This window comes from Gracilinanus agilis, chromosome 1 (genome assembly GCF_016433145.1).
Source record: "Gracilinanus agilis isolate LMUSP501 chromosome 1, AgileGrace, whole genome shotgun sequence".
Lineage (NCBI taxonomy): Eukaryota > Metazoa > Chordata > Mammalia > Didelphimorphia > Didelphidae > Gracilinanus > Gracilinanus agilis.
Window position 1 is genome coordinate 427,888,182 of NC_058130.1, and position 22,371 is coordinate 427,910,552.

Here is a 22,371-nt window from a genome sequence, read left to right on the forward strand (position 1 = left end):
TGACTCCTGACAAGTTCCTTAATTTCTTTCAGCCTCAATTTTTTCATTTGCAAAATACAAATTATAAAGGGACCTACCTCAAAGGAATTTTGAAAGAATCAAATGAAATTACATTTATTAAGTGCTTTGTAAACTTTAAAGTACTATATGAATGTTAATTATTATTACTAATGTCATTATCAGGATGGTGATGATGATCTTCTAAAATTTTCCTCATTTAAATTGTTATAAAAATCTCTCCTTTTTGAGAAATCAAACAAAAAATTTCTGGTAAACATCAAAGATTTTTTGGTAACATTTTGAATACAAATCATTTTCTTAGACAATATACTTAACTGAGTAAGAAAACATGACGGAAATATTTCAGTGAAGCTGACATCCTCGATAAGTGTGAAACTGATACGATAACCAGAGACAATACCTTTTGATTGAAGTTGTGGTTGTTCATATGGATACTAGCTATACCAAATATCAAAGTTATTGGCTATCTAGTTTAATATTCATGCTATCATATCTGTCTTTTGTGAAGCTCACAATAATTTTTACTTGTTTTCCTCTCAGGAAGCCCCATCCTCTCCTTAGACATGCTTTCCAGATGAGGGAACAGATGTGGCAGCATTTGTTGAATTTCCATATATTTGTAATAATGCCAATGTCCTTTTTGAACAATGGGAATTGTTTGGATCTTAGGAAGAAAAAGAAGTGCCTTCTCAATCAATCTTCTGAAGAGACTGAGACATTTTGATCCAATCTCACAACCAGTATTTAAACAATGGAACTTTGGATCAATCAATTGGTCTACTAGGTCCAATCACTAGTTTAAGTATATGAATTTTTGCTAGGGGCCATCCAAAATATGTGTGTGGGTCATCCACAAAGTTTAAACTCATCGTTAGACTAATTTTTTTAACTAACCAGCTTTTTGACTACAGGCCATTTTTTTTTTCACTTTTCACTCAGTGGTTGGGAGATATTGAAGAACAAAGTAGATGGCATTTCAGGTATTATGTTGATTCCACTACTAAACTTTAAATTTTTGTCTTGCCATTCATTTTGTTAATTTATTCTAGGGAATACGTCTTTTAAATGAAATTGCTCGATTTTTAAGGGCCCTTGAATCATATTTTCAGGAAGAAAGTGAAGGGTATCGTGTTTACATTTGGGGATCATGTCAACAGATATATATATATCCTCCTGGTGGGTAACCTTCATTTTATGTGGACAAATCATCAATGCTGTATATGTTTAGTGACTGAACCATCTTGCGAGGGCACATGGGTAAAAAGAAGAAAGAATGAAAAAGGTGGGACCAACATATTTTGTGTCTCCTCTCTCTCCCTTGCTCTCTTTTTTTTCTAAACAAGTTAAGAGTTTTTATAATTCATCACCTGGCTGACAGATGAGTTCTGCCGGAGAATATTAGAGAATGTCTCAAATCTCATATATATGCTAATGGTATGCTGAGGCGGGTTGGTGGTATGCCGGAGTTTTTAATCTGTCTCGACCAGTGTGGAAAGTGGAGGAGACAAGTCATTGCACTCGACAATTTATGATCAAACAACTGAATTGTAAAGGAAGAAGGACATGCAGAAAGGGAGAGTAATTTTCTGATTTAACAGCGTTGTTACTACAAATAAAGAAATCTTGATTTTGACTGCACTCGACATTAAATGAGTTTCCTGTGCCCTGCTCTGAATTTTTCATTTTCAGATTTGTATAAAGCACCCTGCTTAGATACAAGTGACAGATAAGGAAACGATTGCATATGGAAATCAAATGTGTATAATAAAGCCATCTTCTGTTTATTAAATAAACACATGTAGATGACTTCTGTGGAGAATGCACTGATAATTCTTCATTGTGTTCCCCCCTCCCTTTTTTTGCAAGTCAAAAAGAATCTTATTTAACAACCAAGAATGACTAGACATAAGCTTTTTCAGTTTATTACCTTTCAACAAACCAGGGGGTCCAATATATGGCATTTATAGCTAACATTTTATTTTGATTCTTCAGTCCCTGCTTCCACTGTATTATTACAGTAAATCAATGTGAACACTACCATAATTTTGGAGAATGTACTTTCACATTAATATTTTCACCAATGTTATTGCATTTTCATTATAAAAATGGCAAGGATGAGCCAATAAGTAAGGAGAGTGAAGCATAATTCTAAAAAGCCTCTGTATATAGTCTTTCAGTTTTACCATTACATTATGACAATAATACAGAACAATAACCCTAGAGGTGAACAAAGCAGAATTAGCCTAAAACTTGAGCAGCAGATCTGAACTTCAAGTGATTGTAACATCACAGAGATGAGCTTGTGGAAGCAGTTTTGTATTATGTGAATGTGCATCACACATTCCGTTTATTATTATTATTATTATTATTATTATTATTATTATTCAGAATTGGAATATTCAAGAAATAGACTGTTTAATCCACCTTTGTGCTCAGCAAGCAGTGAGAAATGACCCATTCTCTTTGTATTTCTCACAATATCTCAGTATCTCCTGGACAGCTGTGAGCTCCTCAGAGGCTTATAGCAGAGAGGAACAAATGCATCTTGGCTCCTGGGAAAAGACCTATGAGTGAACATAGTCAGCTGTTTATCACTGAAAATGAAGATATAGAATCATTAGAGGTATTTCCCTCTCACTTGTGTGCAGTCAGGCAATCTTTCTCATCTCTTACCTCTGGGATAAAGCTTAGGAGTCAGAGATTTTTAAAATTTGTGAAATCTAAGTGCAATTTCAAACTCATTTCTTTTCTTTCTAACACCACAAAACTTAATTGTTAAAAAATTTTTTTTTAAATTTAAGGGAAGAGAAAATTTCACAGATAACCAGTATAGATCTTTCTTCATCTCTTAGCTGTGTTCATTGACGTTTCCATGGAACTTCCCTTGAGTCAGGATGCTTTAAGAGTTGAAAGTTTTAGATTTCGAACTAGTATCATCTGTGTTCAAATCTTACCTCAGGCATTTAATAGTTGTGATCCCAGCCTTAATTTGACCATTTGGAGGCTCAATTTCCTATATGTAAAAAGGAGAAAATTATAACACCTATCTCAGAGTTGTTATGAAGAATAAATGAGAATATTTTTTGAAAATGGCTTGCAAATCTTAAATTGCTATATAAATTATTGTTATTATTTAAATTATTGAAAAGGCCACAATTAGGATTGATTCATGCATTGAGAGACAGTAAGAATTTGATATGCCTGGGGAAAAACCTGTTGTATTTGAGCTACTATATTCAAGATGTGATATAAGGAATCCCTGGATTTTGTTCCTACATTCAAGTAGGGCACATATTTGTCAAGATTTCCTTTGAAGTTATTTTCTCCTTTTTGTCCCTTCTCTATTCTTACTGTCATCTTCCTAATTTATTCTTTATTCCAATTAAACCATCCTGTCCACTAATCTTTCTTCCCTGCAACACTTTCATTGTCTCATACCTCTGCTCAAAAATCCTCTATGGTATTCTTCAAATTATTTCATTGTTCCTAAATTTCTAAGCTTGGCTTTAAAAGTCCTCCATAATCGTCCCCCACCTTACCTGTTATTTTCTTCTCTTTCTCAGTGCTCAGGCTCTATGACAGTCAAGAGAGAATAATACCTGTCCTATATCCACCCCACACTCCTACATGCCTCTGCATTTAATCCTGCAGTTATTCATTCAGAAATCCTACCCTTCCTTACTTTGCTAAGTCAAACATTATAAGACTCATTTTAATTTTTTCCATGAAGATTAACCTTGCTGGTTTTGTTCTACTGTATTTCCTGATTCTCTGATTTTTTTTCAATACTTATTGACCCTTATATGTGCTATTGCTCCCAATTATGCAACAGCTTGTGCTATTCAATGCTGTTTTTCATATCCTCAATTTGTCTCCTTATTTGGGATTTATGTATACTCTTTGAGAGCAAGGAGTTTATATTCAATGCTCTGCATTGCCTAGTGATTGGCACTCATTAATCTGATCAAGTGGTTTAGATAAGCAGAATTTTAAATAAAAATATCAGAAACCTGGAGGAAATTTCAAGGTTGACTGATTAAAATAGTGAATCACTGTCTTTTTTGCAAACTAGAGAAATTTCCTTTTTGAAGAAAGAGCCCATGCATAGCTATAGAAAAACAAATCCAGTGACTTTTGGAGCTGCTATAAATTCCTCCAACATTTCCATTAATTTCAGCTTTGAAGAGACACAGGTTAATAGTCAGACTGGAGGATAACAACCATTATGTAGTAAATAAGTTTGATAATGACATTCTGTATTCACATAATGTTATACTTTCCAACTTTATATTTTATTTGGAATATTAATTGGTATTTCTATAGAACTTTAAAGTTTGCAGAGTGTTCATAAGCAATACCTTACTTGAGCCTCAGAACCATCCTGAGGGTTAATATTAACCCTATTTTCCAGATGGATGTAGTAAATCTCAAAAGCCTTAAATGATTTGCACTTTTTCAATCAGCTAATAAGTGTCATGGGTAGGTTTTTAATTTACTTTTTCCTGATTCTAGGTTCAACACTCCCTCTGTTACCATATCTTCCTCTCAAATTTAGTATTCTTGACTTAATGAGCTAGGTACTGTCAAACTTATTATTCCTTTTTTGCAGATGATAAAATTAAGTCTTAAAGAAATATTAAGTGACTTGTCTAAGGTCATGTAACTAGTTAGTGACAGGGTTGAATCTAAGTATGACCTCAGATAAATAGACTTAATATACTACACAATCCTGTTAATGAACATTTATCTTTAATAACATATTGCTGAAATATGATTATCAGCCTTTCTCTAGAGACCAAAAACTTTAATGGGTGAAAAGTATAATCTCATTGTTCTTCTATTTTAAAAAATTCTATTACATATTTTTGGCTAAGAAAAAATTTGAGTACTGATATTATCATGTAAATAGCAATAAAAAGATAACTTATTCAATCTGAATATACATATAAGAAAGAAAGAAAAAGAATTTGAAAATATGAAACAAAAAAACCTAAAGTGGCACAAGAGAATATTTCTACAAAGTCTGTATAAGAAAGAGTTGAATAGAAAAAACATATGTGTTGTATGCATGCATGTACCAGTATATATGTGCATTTACATATATTATATGCATATAATATATAATGCATGTACATATATTTACTGTATGGAGTTACAATATATCAAATTATCTTTTTTCTATTCAATGTTTCTGAATGTACAAAATGGCAAATATTTTAGTGTATAGCTCTACAATTAATGCAAAGATCAGGGACTAAAAAAAGAAGTAGTCTAGTGTAGTGAAAGTAAAACTTCTGGAAAGGAAGAGAAACAAGAAATTACAAGAGTGACTATATTCTTAATAATCCCCTCAAATAGCAATGAAATACATAGAATCATCAAAGCCCTTAAAAAGAAAATTTGAACATAAAAGAAAAAGTAAAATGGATTTTCATTTAATGAAAAAATACATATTAAAAGAAACAAATTAGCAAACATATTTTATTTACATATATGTGCATACACATATCACATCCATCCAATGAATACCAACAAAAATTCCAGAAGAGAAACTAGAATTGTATCAAGACAAAGTAAAGGAGATATTGTTATACTAAAGAGATAAAAAAGTAAAATTCTAAAAATTCATATCATTAAGAAGGTAAGAAAGTAACAGAGTATGACTTTAAAATCTTAGGATAAGGTAGTGATAAAGCAACAGTTAATAGATATTTATGGAAATAGAAGCAGAAATCCATATACTAACTAGAATTATTTCATAGGATAATAAAATTACAGAGGTATCAGAGGAAAAATAAAACATGTTGAGAAAATTACTTATCTGAAAAAATGGAATATATATATGTAGCTAAAAATGACATATAAGGAAGCAATGTTAAGTAAAGAAAATTCAAGAATTTCAAAGTTTCCAAATTTGTGGGAATAAAAAGTTGACCATTATATTTGCAATCAGCTAACAAAATGATCATTCCATAAGCAAAAAGTTAGAATTTCACAAGTTTGTTTCTCTACAAGAACAAGACATAAAAAGCTAAGCTTGGCATACTGAGAATTTCAAAAGATAGAGAAGAAGACTTCATTGCCATATTAGCTTCCAGGCAAAGCTAAATATATTTTTATGAATCAAAAATGATCATTAAATAAATCAGATGAATCTGAAAAAACTTGTGTAGGGTAGAAAATATTAGAAACCATATTTTAATATACCAAAAGAGGACTGAATCTGAATTGTACCATCACAGTAAATGCTATCGACATATCATTTTATAAATGCGTTATTTGAATAATTACCATGAAAAGATAATAATATATGTGAACTTGAGGGGAAAGTGGGAGGATGAACAAACTGATAGAGTCATAGATCAATAATGTAAGAATAAAAGAGTAGCTCATTAAAGAGTAAAATTTATAAAAATATTCATACTATTTGAAATAGTGGTCTCACTGTCAAAATTACACCATAAGGAAATGATGGACTGGAAAAAATCACTGAGGAAAATATTCTAAGCAGTATTGATACACTCATAATAGGGGGAAAACAAAGACCCCAAAGCAACTTTGGCTAAAGAAATTTTCATATGTTAATATAATCAAATGACATCATACTTAGTCTAGAAACAGTTAAGAACTTAATTTGCAACAGGTACTGTGCTAAGTTCTGGGAATACAGATATAATTAAAAAGAATGACCATCCCTGTCCTGATGGAGCTTACTTAAATTCTAATGGACAAAGACAACACATAGAAGGAAGCAGATAGATGTGGAAGAGAATGGAAGGTAGAATAAGTAAATAGTTCAGCCTGGATGGAAATGAGATATGGATTGCCTAGGTACTTTTCCTTAAATCATTTAATCAGAGGAGAAGACTCAGGTATTGCAATGTTCTTCTTCTTTTTTTTTTGTAACCAAATCACTTTTATTGCTGTTTTTTTTTAAAATTTAATATCTCCCAACATGTAGCTCTGTGTAAAACATAGTGTTTTTAGACTTTTATAATTGCAGAGTTGCAAGGGACCTTAGAGGTATTTAATCCAATCCCCCTGTAACTACCATTATCACCAATGTGCTCAACATGGTCATTTGGTCTCTGCTTGAAGACTGGGGAGGAAGAACTCATTTCCTTTAAGGCAACTCATTCCACATGTGGATAGCATTAATTGTTAAGAAGTTTTTCAAAATGATTGAATACAATAATTTTTAATCACTGCTAACTGGTCATATTTCTATCCTTCAGGATCAAACAGAGTAAATCGAATACTCCAATATAACAAAGTGTCAAATATTTAAAGACATTTTTATATGTCCCTCTGTATTTTAATTTCCTCATGATGAACAGTCTTTCTTTTTTAGTTAAGTCTTATATGGCAACAAGCTGGTATTTTCTGTCTGAATGAACTTCAATTCATCAACAGCTCTATTTGTGGCACCTAGAACTGGACAGAGTACCTGCATATAATGCAGTCAAGAAGTACAATAGGATTAGCACCTCCTCTACTTTGTATTCTAATTCTACTAATTAATACAGCTTAACACTAGATCCTTATTATTACTACAATCACACTAATGGCTCACATTAATCATGTAGTTCTTTTAAAACTCCTGCCTTTTTCACGCCTTTCTAGAAATATAGTAATGCCCTATTTTGGATTTATGTAGTTGATTTTTTGAACCTGTGGCACTTCTTACACTGATTCTTATTCTGTTTCATGTTTTTTAGCCTCAGCCTGCTATATCTGTTCTATGATCATCTTTTTAAAATTTCATGTAGAAACAATTTTTGACAATTGTTTTCTGACCCTTTGTGATTCAGATTCTCTCCCTCCCTCCTCTATGAAGTGGTAGTCTGCTTTAGGTTGTATTAGTGCTTTCATATAATACGTATGTCCATATTAACTATGTTGTGACTGAAAACACATATTACATATATAATTAAAAGAAAACCCCCGAAGAAAATGAAGTGAAGGATGATGTGCTTTGATCTGCAATCAAACTGTAACAGTTTCTTCTTTGGCTGTGTATAGAATTTTTTTTTAATGAATCCTTTGGAGTTATCATAGGAGCTTGTTTTGCTGATAATAATGTAGTCCTTCATGTTGTTCTAAACACTGTTCTGGTTCGTTCTACTTCATTTTGCATCAGTTCATATGTCTTTCAAGGTTTTTCTGAGCTTATACTGTTCATCATTTCTTAAGTCACAATATTGTTTCATTATAACCATATATCACAGCTTGTTTGACCATTTATCAAGTAATGGACATACCCTCTGTTTACGATTCTTTGCTGCTATGAAAGGAGCTGGGAAAATATTTTTGTACAAGTGGGCTTTTCCCCCTTATCTCTGATCTCTTTTTCATGTGGATCCAGCAGGGATATCGCTGGGTCAAAGGGTATGCAGAGTTTATGGCCCTTTAGGTGTGGTTCCATATTGCTCTTCAGAATAATTTTTATCAAATCACAGTTCCACTAACAGTGCACTAGTGTCCCAAATTTCCCACATCTCAACACTTACCATTTTCCATTTTGGTTATGTTAGCCACTCTGATGAGTGTAAGATGGTATCTCAGAGTTGTTCTAATTTGCATTTCTCTAAACAATAGTGGTTTGGATCAGTTCCTCATATGACTCTAGATAGCTTTAATTTCTCCCTCTGAGAACTTCCTATTCATATATTTTGACTACTTGTTGATTGGGGAATGCTTTGCATTATTTTACATTTTTTCAATTCTTTTTTTTTAATTTAATAAATGTTTATTGGATAAGATAGAAGAGGGAAATATGGTTTATCATCAGTCCACTTGAATCAAATTGGTTTATATATTGATCTGAATTCATTATCTAAGATTGTTTTCCTTTATATCAGTACATATATAGATATGCATATATCTAAATATGTACATATATACACATATACATACATGTAGGTAGATGGTATAATGGACAGAGTACTGGGCTTGAAATCAGGAAGACTCATCTTCCTGAGTTCAAACCTGATCTTAGACACAGTAGCTGTATGACCCTGGGCAAGTCATTTAACTCTGCTTTCCTTAGTTCCCTCATCTGTAAAATGATTTTTTTAAAAATTTAAAAAAATTAATTTTTAGGAAAAAATGTCTTCCATGGTTTCATGATTCATGTTCTTACTGCTGATGATTTATGTGCATTTATTGTGTATCCTGCAACTTTGCTAAAGTTGTTCATTATTTCTATTAGCTTTTTAGTTGATTCTCTAGGATTCTTTAAATAGAACAACATATCATCTACAAAGAGTGATAGCTTAGTTTCCTTATTGCCCATTTTAATACCTTCAATTTCTTTTTCTTCTCTAATAGCTACTGCTAGTATTTCTAGTACAATGTTAAAAATAGAGGTGATAATGGGCATCCTTGCTTCACCCCTGATCTTATTGGGAAGGCTTTGAATTTACCACCATTGCAGATGATGCTTGTTGATGGTTTTAGATTTGTACTGTTTATTATTTTTAAGAAAGGTCCTTCTCTTCCTATACTTTCTAGTGTTTTCAATAGGAATGGGAGTTGCATTTTGTCAAAGGCTTTTTCAGCATCTGTTGAGATAATCATGTGATTTTTTTTTGTTAGCTTGTTGATATGGTCACTTATGAGGATGGTTTTCCTAATGTTGAACTATCCTTGCATTCCTGGTATAAATCCCACCTGATCATGATGGATAATCCTCATGATCACTTGCTGGAGTCTTTTTGCTAATATTCTAGTTTAGATTTTTTCATCTATGTTCATTAGGGAGATTGGTCTGTAGTTTTCTTTCTCTGTTTTTGGTCTGCCTGATTTTGGAATCAGTACCATATTAGCATCATAAAAGGAATTTGGTAGTACTCCTTCTTTGCTTATTATATCAAATAATTTGCATAGTACTGGAATTAGTTGCTCTTTGAATGTCTGATAGAATTCACTTGTGAATCCATCAGACCCTCGCGATTTTTTCTTAGGGAGTTCTTTGATGGCTTGTTCAATTTCTTTTTCTGGTTTTACTGAAAAAATAGATTATACTTTTTTCTTAAAAGTCATGAATGGAAATTTTGATAGAACTAGGTGATTTCATTTTCCTTTGGGCAGAGAAGAAGTTCAAAATGCAGGTAATCGAGCATAAGAGTACACTAAGGGCGAGAATGGAGAACTGTTAATTGGCTGGATTTCAAATCATATAGAAAGAAGGTTACTAGTATGGCTATATGTCAGAATTGGAATGGAACACAATAGATAAAGTGTGAATTAATGGAAATAATGTTAGATCCAGAATCAGATATTCTAAATTCAAACCATTGTTCTACTACATGCCCACCAACTTCGTGATTTTGGGCAAATAGTTTAACCTATCTGAGTTTCAGTTTTCCTGTCTATAGATGGTAGGTGAATGGAATGGAACAGGATGACCTGTGAAGACCCTTCCAGTTTTGAGACTATAATGATAAGTACATAGGCTTTATTAAACATTTAGCCTCTTTATTTTTTCGACTCCATTGGTAGCAATGAGGTCCCATTTAGTCCCAGGAGATTTGAACCAATTATCTGGATAATGCAGCCTCTTAAATTTATTGCTCAACAGAGGAATATTCACTGGTTTTTACTGTGATTTATCCAGATTAGTCATCTATACTATGAAATCTTTATTGCATTTACCTTTAGAAAGTCTGAGCTTGCAAGTTATTCAGTTCTGGGGATCACTGATTTCATTTATTAAATGTAATAGGGTGCCAGATTTTAAAAAAGGCTTGAAATCTTTGGGGAAAATAGACACGATGTGGTTTTATCCCCTGGAAAGTGAAATAAGACAAATATTTTTAAACAATCATCTTAAATCAGTGTTCCACATCATAAACTAATTGGTGACACATTTTGTATGCATACGTGCCTGTGTGCAGATTTCTGAGCCAGGACAGCACAGCTGAGAATGTAAAAACTTTTGTTGTTCCCTCTTTGGGGAGGTGAGGAGATTCTTTTTCCTCTGTGTGTTTCTTGCAAATGTTTGATGAAATGTACAATGTGCAATTCGGAGAAGAGGGAACATTCAGGGAAAATTCCCAAGCAGGTTGTGGACACAAAAGTAGACAGAGTGTTTCTACAAGTGTGCCAGCTTCTGATTTACAATCCCTCTGGATTCCTTTGAAGGCAGTAGAATCCAGAAGGAAGGTCTGATCTTTCTTCAACTCTCTAATTGCATTCTTGTTTGGAGTTTCCATAATGCAATCAGATTAATCACTGATTCAGGCAGGAGGCTGCTTAGAAGAAATTTTTCCCCCTCAAGAGGCTCATTTCAGTTCTAAGATAACTTTCAAAAGGTGATGCAACATTCTTCTCTCCCAAATGTTAAGTCAATAATTTGATGATCCCAAATCTCACTATTTCCTCCTCCACCTCGTTCCACCTGATATTCTATTTGACATAACTAAAAACACAGAAGAGAGAGTAAAATCATATGTTATTGATTTATCAATATGGAAAGAACCTGAAGAAGTCTTCTAGTCTGGTTTCAAGAAAGACTCCTGTAATCCCAGACATTATTTTTGTACCTATTTCCATAAAAGGAGATTCAATTCAATAAATATTAAAAACCTCTGATGTGTAAGGCATGATATAGACACCAGGGATACAATGAGAAAGTTAAACATCATTTGCATTTAAGGAGCTTGAATTTTACTCAGAGGTGGGGTAAAGAATGCTACTTATATTCTTGGTGAATGATTCAATTTCTACATATATATGTTTTTCTTTATATTAAGACAATTTTTGTTAATAAAATTTCTTATTCAAACTACTACCTGTCTTCTCATTTTTCATCATGATATGAAGAAGCCCCTCAGTTCTTGAAATTTATTCCTGAGAAACTCAAGCTTGGCATGGGATATTTTTAAGTATAGGCCCTCAATAGATAAATCATAGTGTGTGTGTACACATATGTATAAAAGTATTCCCTCTTGTCAAAGACTTACTAGCTAAGTTTGGAGAATATCATTAAAAGGAATCTGTAAGGTAATGATTTTTTTCAATCACTACTCCTAAAAGTTGCCTATTCATTGTTAGTGGCATTATAGGAATACTTATAAAATGCTTACATAGTTTAAATAACAGAGCTTTGAAGTATTCATATCTAAATTCTTCTTTCTGTAACAAGGACCTTACTTTTTTCGTCCTAGATCAACATAGGAAATAGTTGAATTCCATTTAAATGTTGAAGATTGTTATGAAATACAATTTATGATTTCAGATTTAAAATGGATCACTTCATTAGCAACTTCTTACTCACCTTTGTTCCAATTTCCTCTCAAAACCATAGGGCACAGATTGATAAATTAATATAACCATAGTTTAGAACCAGTCATGGACTGTTTCAGTACTCTAGCAGACTAAGAATTTTCCCAGAAGTTACTTTACATGATAATATTACTCCCATAACTGCCATCATCATTAATTCTTCTACAGGAGAACTAGGCATAGTCAGTAATTCCTGAGTTTGAATCCTGAATCTGACACTGACTAGCTGTATAAGCACAGAAAATTTATTGAACTTCTCTCATAGCTTTAATTTCCTAATCCCTGAAATGTAAGCACCTACCCCACAGAATTGTTGTGAAACTCAAATGAAGTAAAATTTGAAAAGTACTTTGCAAACCATAGAGGGTAATATAATTTTGTTTAATCATGTATGATTCATCATAACCTCATTTGGGGTTTTCTTGACAAAGACTGGAATGATTTGCCATTTTCTTCTACTCATTTTGCAGTTGAAGAAACTGAGACAAAGAGGATTGACTTGTTCAGGGCCACACGATTTGTAAATGTTGGAGGCCAGAATTGAACTCAGAAAGATGAGTCTTCCTGTCTCCAGGATCACTCTCCACTGGGTCATTTGGCAGCAATATGAATATTATATGTTATTAATATTGCATTGTTGTTGATCTAATGAGATAACAGTCATAAAACACTTGATGCAGTGCTTGACACTTAGTAGGTACTTAACCAATCAGTGCTCTCTTCTTCTCCTCTTATTGTCATTGATACTGGGATACAAATTGAAAAAATCGATAGAGAGCTAGCCTGAGAGTTGAGGACATTGGGGTTCAGGTTGTTCCTTTGACTTATGCTAGTTATACGACCCTGGACAAATCATTGAGTGTTTCAGTACCCTAAGATATTAAGAATATAAATTGCAGGGCAAGTATTTATCTTCTTTGGTAGTAGGAGTCTCTGTATGCCAATAGAGACTTAGATCTAGTTCTTATTTTTATATGGTTGCTGCTATCTCTATTTCTACTTCTCCTCCTACTACAAGCTTATACTTGAATAGTACCCTATTTACATAGGACTTCCAAGACATTGTCTAAAATGATTCTCACAGGAAGCTCATGGTAGATAGGACAGCTATTAAAACACACTTTTTACAAATGAGAAGACTGAAGGTCAGACAGTTGAAGTAACTTTGTCAAGTAAAGACAGTATAGCACAGCCAACTTTTCCCATATAGATTAGAATGATTCCTTACTAACCAGGTTATGAACTGGTTGCACTGTAATTAGACATCATAAAATTCTAGTTTCTTTTGCTGAGATTTTTGGATGGCAGATAACAGATTTCAAGACTAAATTATATCCTCGGGCTAGCCTGAGGCAAAATTATCTGGTAGGTAAAATTTATCTTAACTTAATCCTTTCCCCTAGGCATTGTACTAAAGCAACCCATGAAGAGCCTTGCCCTGACATAAGTCAGTATGCTGCCTGATGACCTAGGGCATAATGTCCCTCTGTTTTTTCTCTAACTCTTCACCTCCATAAAAACTTACATGACCTTTATCCAATTCCTTCTGGATTTCTTGCCTTCTAAATGACACCAATAAGATGTCAAGACAAATCAATTGACTAATTTAAACCTAATAGAAGAGGTTAAAAAAAGATAAGCCATTTGTACCCTCGAACCAGGACTTTTCAAGCTAATTTGATCATATATTAAAGTTGGTCATCTGTAAACTGACTTTTGAAAACCTTGCTATTTTTCTTTATCTCAGAGAGATGAGAATTGAACGCTACCTAAAAGGAAAAGCATGTTCTGGGTCAGATGGAGAAAATGTTTTCATGGGGAATCAGTGACTGGCTTCCAGAAGTCTTCAAAGCAGAATGTATGAGAAATGTATGTTAAAGCTTGAAAAGACCTTTGTGTCCCAAACACCTCTTTTTTTCAGATGAAGAAAACAGAGCAAGTCTCCCCATAAGACTGGCAATGATCTCTCACAAGACTTCCTTTGATTCTACCGATCTTGCTAACTATTTTCTTATGTTTCTCCAACCGTTTGTGACCAAACATCTTCTTAAAGGAATCTACATTGGCTACCTTCTCTTATCTTATCTTCCTAAACTTCTAACCTCATCATTCAACTGAAACCTCTGTCTGCACAATTACCAAGGACCTTATAATTGCTCAATTTAATGGCTTTGCCTTTTCTCAATCTCTATCTTTTTCTTACCTTTATGCATCCATTTCAATGGTTAATAAGTTCTTTGTCCTTGATATATTCTCCTCTCATGTTTTGTGGCATTTCCTACATTATTCTGGTTCTCTTCTTATTAGTATGCTAGCTCTTCCTCAATTCCTTTTGCTTGGTGATCTAATGGTCTCCTCTGAATTCAATGATCATTCCTATGGTGATAATTCTTATTTCTATGAATACAGTTGTAACCTCTTTCATTACTTTCAGTCTTGCATGTCTGTGAGACTTTCTATTGAACATCTTGAACTTGATATCCTAGGATATTGTAATTTTCCTTTCCAGAACTGGATACATTTATTATAAATATCAAGGATGATATAAATTTGAAAAAACTCAAAAACTGGAAGAGAGGAGGAATCATACTTCTATATTTCCAACTACATAAATAACAAGTAGTCATCAAAACTATTTGATACTAAGCACAGAGAATTAGACAAGTAGAACATGCACTATAAGTAAGTTCACAATCAAACTCAACACTTAGTGTTCAATTAACCCAAAAGTATAAGTTACACAGAAAAGGGTTCCTTATTCAACAAGATATTCTAGAAAACATGAAACACAATATGAAATGTAATGGATGAAATCATGCATCTTATACCATGCATCATGATGAGTTCTGAATAGATAAGCCCTTATACCCAAAGATCCACTACTCCAGTATATCAGAGTATAAGAAAATTCCCATATTTCCCAAAATACTAATTGAACTTTTTTGTGGTGAAAAATAATGGGAAACACAGTACATTACCATCAATTAGGGAATGGCTAAGCAAATTGCAGTTTATATTTTAATAGCATAGTACTGTGCCATGATAAATGAAAACTTAGTCAGGGAATGATATCTTTCTTCAAGGCTGCCATGTAACATTTATGTAGTTCTGCTAACCCACAAAGGAAGGAATTAGGAGAAACTGTTTGAAATTGCAAAGAGATTGGTTTTGATTCAATATAAGCATAAAGAGTTCTTAACAATTGCCATTCAGTCATTTCTGACTCTTCATGTCGCCATAGATCAACTGTCTGTGGTATTTTCTTGGAGTGGCTTGCCATTTCCTTCTCCACTTTTATGTAGCCAAGGGTTAAGTGACTTGCCCAGAGTTGCACAATTAACATGTCTTAGGTCATATTTGAACTCCAATCTTTCTGACTCCAAGCCAGGTTGTCTATTCACTGTACCATTTGGCTACACCTCTAAATACTTAGGTATATTCATAATTTGGAATGTGATCTGCCTCAGTAAATTATTCCATCCTCCATCCCCACTCCAAACACACTGGAGGTTCTCAGTCAATGATGAGGTTTTGGCCCTGGTCCTGGCAGAGGAAAACTCTAGCTAAAACCTTAAACAGCCTCAAGGTTCAAACCATCTTAATTCAGACTTCATGGGATTTGAGAAATACCCACTAAATCTATTAGAATAACCAATACTCACCCACACACACACACCTCATTCCTGAATGTATGATTAAGTGGATCTCTTATATATTTCAAAGTGCTTGGTAAATTGCATAATTCTAAATGAATCCAACATACTATTATCATTGCATGTGAGATATTTTTAATACATAAGCAATTATATTCAAAGAAAATACCAGAATTTTATAATTGAAGTAAATAGGGCCTTTAAAGTATATATTTATTTGTTTAGGTTGTCCTGTGAATCTGATAGAATAAAAAGAATCTAGATTTCTTACCTATTTTCCCAGAACACTCAGCTTGAAATTTTGTCTTCAGATTTTCATTTATTATTTGGATAGGAACTATTTTTTAAAACCAAATCTGCTCTCATAAATTGCTTGGTACCCAGACTCATTATAGCATGTATACTCTGAAAATGAAAATATCCCAAACTGACATACAGCTCCCTCTAATTAACTGGGGACAGACTAGATAAATATGATGTAAATAGTGATAAAAATATGCACTTTTTAATACTAAAAGAAACCCACCAGAGCAATAAGTAGGTCAGTATGACGGTGGCTTTGTCTCAAGGCACTGGAATTCAGAGGGCAAAGATTATAGTTACTATAGTTAGAATCAATTTCCCTTCCCCAAACAACCAAATTAATAATACTTCTTGTATTCTCTTCATATTATAAATTACAAATTAATTTAGGGGCTTTTTCATGATGCTCTCCCTGGGCATGCTGATTTCCTAGGCACTAAAATTGGTATTTATGGTTCTGGAAGACACTCAGTGATAACCAGGGTAAAAAATATTGTCATTTGATCAGTATAATGAAAAGAACTCCTTTAAATTACTAAAGACAATTTTTAATTGAAGGGAAATTTAGTCATTCCTCTATACAAAGGGAATCATGCAAATATTCTCAGCTATTAAGGAGAAAATCACTATAATTGTCCAAAATACTATTAGGATTATCAATGCCTTTGAGAATAAATCCAGGGAAAACTGAGGAAAGATTCAGGATTTAAATTGTGCCTCTAGTTCAACTCTTCTCCACATTCCAAGACTAGTTTGGTTTTAATGTGAATAAGGCAGATATAGGTGTTACAAAGATTAGATTTTTCTTAAAGAATGTACCTATACAATATTATTTTTAAAACATGCTGTGGTTTTACAAATTGAAATAATACCTTGTATGAAGAAAAAAATCCTTCCAAACATCCTCTTCTAACTAAAGGGCAACCAAATCACACCATAGAATTTACACTGTCACTAATCTTTAACAGAGTTTTACAAGTAGATGTAGTAAATGACCACCCACCTATTCTTTGCAGTTTGATTGAGTGGCCCTATCAGATAAGTCCTTAGACTCTGTCTATTCTTTTCTATTTCTAAATAATATGAGATATTAGATTAAAGTTGTATCTCTGGCTCACTAATGAGAAACATATTTTCATTGTTGAAAATTTTACTTTTATGATGATCTTTAAAATTATCCATGAAATAACATTTCAGCATTCAGTAAGAGGAAAAAAATTTATAAGAACTATCATTTTCTCTAAAACATATGTGTATATATGCATGTGTATGTATACACATATATATGTATTTATATATATGTATGTAATTTAAGATAATAGTAACATACTGCATTATTCATGTCCTTGGGGGATTTATTCTGTTTTGTTTTCCTTGATGTTGATTTTAATTTGAATCTCTACCATACCAACCATCATCTCAATTCTCTCCCTTTCTCTTCAATAGGAAGATTTCCCTTGTAATCCAGGAAAATGTACCAATTAATGAGAAACTCTCACATTTAGTTATTCAGAGAGAAGCCCACTTCCCTGAACATAGATGAAATAATCTTGTTCCAGTTTATTAATAAAGTTCTCAATCTAGTCATGGGAGATAATCTCTTATGAAGCAAAAATTTCAGGTAAAACATCAAATAATCTCAAAGTCAGGGCCATTTTAGTCTAGACACCTTGTGATAATGCTTACTAAACTATGAGAATAGGCTCCTAACTTTTTGCCCTGCTTTTTAGTCTATCTCAAAACGATTTATCCAACTGTATCCAGCCTTTTATCTTCAATTACTTATTAAACATCTCGAAATAGATGTTTCTTAAACCTTCTAAAACACAATATATTCACAACTTTACTCATTATCTTTACCTTTATAACCTTTCCTCTTCCCAACCTCCACCATCATCATTCTTATTACTCAGATCCTTACTCTTTCTTATCCCCTCATATCTAATCAATTACCATATCTTCTGATTTAAAAAAGTAATCCATACCTTGGCCATCCCCTAATTCTCCAAAATCTTTACACTTTTCTGTACTCCTCTCTGCTATTTGTCATTCAGTCACTTCAGTTGTGTTCAATTCTTTGTGACTCCATTTGAGGTTTTCTTGATATTTTGGTTTGTATTTCCTTCTGCAGCTTATTCTACAGATGAACAGACTGAGGCAAATTGGGTTAAGTAACTAACCCAAGGTTACACAACTAGTATTTGTCTGAGTTCAGAGTTGAACTCAAGAAGGTAGTTCTTCCTGATTCTGGCACTTTATGCACTGTACCACCTAGCTTCCTACTCCTCTCTATTATTTTACAATTCAGTGACCCTGGCTTCCTTGTTTTTCCTCAAACAAGATAATCTATCTCCTTGCCTTGTGCATTTTCATTAGCTATCTCCCAAGCCAGAAAATCTATGTCCTCTTCTATTGGTTTCCCTGCTTTCCTTCAGATCCCTGCAAAATTTCACCATTATTTTTTTTTAACATTTATTAACATTTATTTTTTTAAAAAAGTTAACATGGTTACATGATTCATACTCTTACTTTCCCCTTCACGCCCCCCTCCCGAACCTCCCCACCCCACATGGCTGATGCACATTTCTACTGGTTTTAACATGTGTCATTGATTCAGACCTATTTCCAAATTGTTGATAGTTGCATTGGTGTGGTAGTTTCCAGTTTGCATCCCCCATCACTGTCAATCTCAAACAATGTGTTCAAGCAGTTGCTTTTCTTCTGTTTCTACTCCTGCAGTTCTTCCTCTGAATATGGGTAGCGTTCTTTTCCATAACTCCTTCAGAATTGCCCTGGGTCATTGCATTGCTGCTAGTACAGAAGTCCATTACATTTGATTTTACCACAGTGTCTCAGTCTCTATGTACAATGTTCTTCTGGCTCTGCTCCTTTCACTCTGCATCAATTTCTGGAAGTCTTTCCAGTTCCCATGGAATGCCTCCAGTTTATTATTCCTTTGAGCTCGATAGTATTCCATCTCCAGCATATACCACAATTTGTTCAACCATTCCCCAATTGAAGGACATACCCTAATTTTCAAGTTTTTTGCCACCATAAAAATCACGGCTATAAATATTTTCATACAAGTCTGTTTATCTATGATCTCTCTGGGGTACAAACCAAACAATAGTATGGCTGGATCAAAGGACAGGCATTCTTTTATAGCCCTTTGAGCATGGTTCCAAATTGCCAGCCAGAATGGCTGGATCAGTTCACAACTCCACCAGCAATGCATTAATGTCCCAATTTTGCTACATCCCCTCAAACATTCATTACTCTCCCCTTCTATCATTTTAAAAAATCTGCTAGGTGTGAGGTGATACTTCAGAGTTGTTTTAATTTAATTTCTCTAATTATTAGAGATTTAGAACACTTTCTCATGTGCTTATTGATAGCTTTGATTTCTTTATCTGAAAATTGCCTATTCATGTCTCTTGCCCATTTATCAATTGGGAAATGGCTTGATTTTTTATACAATTGATTTAACTCCTTGTATATTTGAGTAATTAGACCCCTGTCAGAGTTTTTTGTTATAAAGATTTTTTCCCAATTTGTTTTTTCCCTTCTGATTTTGGCTACATTGTTTTTGTTTGTACAAAAGCTGTTTAGTTTGATATAATCAAAATAATTTATTTTACATTTTCTAATTTTCTCTAACTCTTGCTTGGTTTTAAAATCTTTCCTTTCCCAGAGATCTGACAAGTAAACTACTCTATGTTCACTTAACTTCTTTATAGTTTCCCTCTTTATATTCAAGTCATTCACCCATCCTGAATTTATCTTGGTGTAGGGTGTGAGATGTTGATCTAAACTTAATCTTTCCCATATTGTTTTCCAAATTTCCCAGCAGATTTTGTCAAATAGTGAATTTTTGTCCCAAAAGTTGGGTTCATCATACACTGTCTTGCTGATGTCACTTACCCCATATCTATTCCACTGATCTTCCCTTCTGTCTCTTAACCAGTACCATATGGTTTTGATGACCATTGCTTTATAGTACAGTTTAATATCTGGTACTGCTACCTCACCTTCCTTCACTTTTTCCATTATTTCCCTTGATATTCTTGATCTTTTGTTATTCCAAATGAACTTTGTTATATTTTTTCCTAATTCAGTAAAAATGTTTTTTGATAGTTTGATAGGTATGGCACTAAATAGGTAAATTAATTTGGGTAGAATGGTCATTTTTGTTATGTTAGCTTATCCTAACCATGAGCAATCAATGTTTTTCCAATTGTTTAGATCTAGTTTTAATTGTTTGTAAAGTGTTTTGTAGTTGTATTTGTATAATTCCTGGGTTTGTTTTGTTAGATATATTCCTAAGTATTTTATATTATCAAGGGTGATTTTAAATGGTGTTTCTCTTTCTACCTCTTGCTACTGTGATGTATTGGAAATATATAGAAATTCTGATGATTTATGTGCATTTATTTTGTATCCTGCAACTTTGCTAAAGGTGTTGATTATTTCTACAAACTTCTTAGTTGATTCTCTAGGATTTTTGAAATAGACCATCATATCATCTGGAAAGAGTGATAGCTTAGTTTCTTCATTGCCTATTTGGATACCTTCAATTTCCTTTTCTTCTCTAATTGCTATTGCTAGTGTTTCTAGTACAATGTAAAATAATAGAGGTGATAATGGGCATCCTTGTTTCACTCCTGATCTTATTGGAAGGCTTATAATTTATCCCCATTGAATATGATGCTTGTTGATGGTTTTAGGTATATACTGTTTATTATTTTTAGGAAAGGTCCTTCTATTCCTATACTTTTCAGTGTTTTCAATAGGAATGAATGCTGTTTTGTCAAAGGCTTTTTCAGCATCTATTGAGATGATCATGTGATTTTTGTTTGTAAGACTGTTGATATGGTCAATTATGTGGATGGTTTTCCTAATGTTGAACCATTCTTGCATTCCTGGTATAAATCCCACCTGATCATGGTAGATGATCTTCTTAATTACTTGCTGGAGTCTCTTTGCTAGTATTCTATTTAAGATTTTTGCATCTATGTTCATTAGGGAGATTGGTCTGCAGTTTCTTTCTCTGTTTTTGATCTACCTGGCTTTGGAAAAAGTACCATATTTGTGTCAGAAAAGGAATTTGGTAGGACTCCTTCTTTGCTTATCATATCAAATAATTTGTATAGTATTGGGATTAGTTGCTCTTTGAATGTCTGATAGAATTCACTTGTGAATCCATCAGGCCCTGGCGATTTTTTTCTTAGGGAGTTCTTTGATGGCTTGTTCAATTTCTTTTTCTGATATGGGATTATTTAGGTTGCTGTTAATCTAGGCAATTTATATTTTTGTACGTATTCATCCATATCTCCTAGATTGCTATATTTATTGCCATGTAGTTGGGCAAAATAGTTGTTAATGATTGCCTTAATTTCCCCTTCATTAGAGGTGAGGTTTCCCTCTTCATCTTTGATACTGTCAATTTGGTTTTCTTCTTTCCTTTTTTTATTAGATTGACCAGTACTTTGTCTACTTTTATCTGTTTTTTTTCAAAATGCCAGCTTCTAGTCTTATTTATTAATTCAATAGTTCTTTTACATTTGATTTTATTAATTTCTCCTTTGATTTTTAGTATTTCTAATTTAGTTTTCATCTAGGGATTTTTAATTCGTTTGCTTTCTAATTTTTTAAGTTGTATGCCCAATTCATTAATCTCTGCCCTCCCTAATTTGTTAATATATGCACTCAAGGATATAAATTTCCCCCTGAGTACTGCCTTGGCTGCATCCCACAGAGTTTGGTAGGATGTCACATCATTGTAATTCTCTTCAATGAAACTATTGATTGTCTCTATGATTTCTTCTTTGACTAGCTGGTTTTGGAGAATCATATTATTTAATTTACAATTAGTTTTTAATTTGCCTGTCCAGGTGCCCTTACTAATTACTATTTTTATTGGATTATAGTCTGAGAAGGTTACATTGATTATTTCTGCTCTTTTGCATTTGTTTGCAATGTTTCTATGCCCTATTACATGGTCAATCTCTGTGAATGTACCATGTGCAGCTGAAAAGGTGTATTCCTTTTTGTTCCTATTTATTTTTCTGCACATATTTATTAAATCTAATTTTTAGGACTTCATTCA